Source organism: Crocuta crocuta, unplaced genomic scaffold, assembly GCF_008692635.1.
Source record: "Crocuta crocuta isolate KB4526 unplaced genomic scaffold, BGI_CrCroc_1.0 scaffold102, whole genome shotgun sequence".
In the NCBI taxonomy this organism is placed as follows: Eukaryota; Metazoa; Chordata; class Mammalia; order Carnivora; family Hyaenidae; genus Crocuta; species Crocuta crocuta.
The window spans coordinates 13,320,061-13,322,326 of record NW_027530019.1 but is presented as its reverse complement, the minus strand read 5'-3'; positions in this window follow the sequence as shown (position 1 = coordinate 13,322,326).

Below are 2,266 nucleotides of genomic sequence, written 5' to 3'. Positions count from 1 at the left end.
GGTCACGTGGGCCCCGCGGCTCCGCCCCCCACGCGGGAGGGGGCCCGGGGATGGCGCCATTTTGGCCATTCCAAGAGCGATTGCCGTGGCCGGAGCGTGGGCAGTGCGGAGGATCCACCTTTGGCTGCGCTGGACGCGTTCTGGGCGCTTCTCGGGCTTCGCTTTGTTTACTCCTGTGGTTACTGCTCCCTATCGCGTCAGCAGGGGCTGCTTGAGAGCCCCATAATTACAGTTAGCCTGCCACCCGGGCGAGGAGCCCGGCCTTCCGCCCTTCAGTGAGGCTTGGGCTGTAGCTGAACGTGAAAGATGGAGTTCAGGAACCGGTGCACGGTTTCCTGGACCTCTTACTGCATCTCATTTCTAAAAGGATTACGGTACAGCCAGCCCAAGTCTGGTGGGTTCCGGGGAATGAATACTTGGGCAGCGAGCAACTTCCTGGGAGCTAATGCAAAAAGTTGGGAACCTGGGGTAACCAAGTGGAGAGGAAACGGTAAAGTAAGAGAAGCTGAGTAGTAGAAGGAACGTGTACCACATCCAGAGAAAGGATCTGGAGAAAAGGAGAAATGAGACAGGAAAAGACAACTAAATATTTGCTTGTTTTGACCTTATGGAAACTTTTTAAGTAGGGAAGGACTTGGTAGAGGGCTTTAACATCTTGACTGGTAGCCTTGAGTCCCAGAATACTCTCGAAATGATTAAAATTAGGGGCGCCTGGGTGGCTTAGTCGGTTAAGTGTAGGACATCGGCTCAGGTCATGATCTCACGGTTTGTGGGTTCGAGCCCCGCGACGGGATCTGTGCTGACAGCTCAGAACCTGGAGCCTGCTTGGGATTCTGTGTCTCCCTCTCTGACCTCTCCTGCTCATATTGGTTTTTTTTTCTCTCTCTCTGTCTCAGAAATAAATAAAAAGACTGAGTTTCTTGGTTGTTCCAAGGCTGATCCTGCTACAGTAGGACTACTCCACTTTAACTGCACAGGAAATGAAGTCTTCAAAGAGCAAATGTCACCCGTACATCTTGGGGTTCTCACACTACCTACACATAATAATGCTCTATGTTAAGTAGTTAATTACAAACATGTTGGAGGCCGGGGCGCCTGGGTGGCTTAGTTGGTTAAGGGTCCGACTTTCGCTTAGGTCATGATCTCGTGGTTCGTGGGTTCGAGCCCCGCGTCGGGCTCTGTGCTGACTGCCAGCTCAGAGCCTGGAGCCTGTTTCAGTCTGTGACTCCCTCTCTCTCTGACCCTCCCCTGCTCACGCTGTCTCTCTCTCTCTCTCTCTCTCCTCTAGAAATAAATAAAACATTAATTAAAAAAAAACAAACATGTTGGAGGCCATAAAAAGAGAAGCGGCAAACCTACTGACCAGATGTATTTTCAAAAGTCATTTCCAGTAGTTAAAATTAGTTTTGAGAGTCTAAAGTTTTAAGATGAAACCCCCTCACTAGAATCATTACTTAACAAAACGTAGTAGTCATTCGGCAACATCCGGCATGTTCCGTCAGGAAGGGCTGCGGAAGACTGTGTGTAAATGAGTTGTTTAGTAGCAGTTGTAAATATACCTCTTTACCTGCCACTGATGAAGTTTTGGGACGATGGAAAGGTTCGTGAGGTCCGGAGCCATCGACCAAGAAAGAATTCTTAAAGATGGTGACTGTATTAAAGGCTCGGGAACAAGGCCCTTGGGCAGAAAGAGCTACACTGCCTGCGAGTGAGGGGGTGGGAGGGGCAACCGGTTTTGTTTTGTTTTGTTTTATTTTTTTGTGGGTTTTTTTTAACGTTTTATTTATTTCTAGGAGAGAGAGAGAGACAGCGTGAGCAGGGGAGGGTCAGAGAGAGAGGGAGTCACAGACTGAAACGGGCTCCGAGCTGACAGTCAGCACAGAGCCCGACGCGGGGCTCGAACCCACGAACCGCGAGATCATGACCTAAGCGAAAGTCGGACGCTTAACCGGCTAAGCCACCCAGGCACCCCTGTTTTGTTTTTTTTAAATGGAGGCTGGGGAAATAAAGTCAGGAGGGAGTTTCCAAAAGGGTTTTTCACATGCTAAAGACTTACTGGAGGCCTGTATTGTCAAACCAAGATTATTTTTCCCTCTAGCAAAGCATTAACATTAAGACAGTAGGGAGTTACTGGATTTTAGGTCATTGATGTGATTGCCTTTTTCTGGTAAACTGAAGGAGACTCTTCTCAATTTAACCATTTGGTTTTTGTCCTTTCTTGTTTTTGAGTAGCCAGGAGTGTTCAAGGAATATCACACAAATCCCC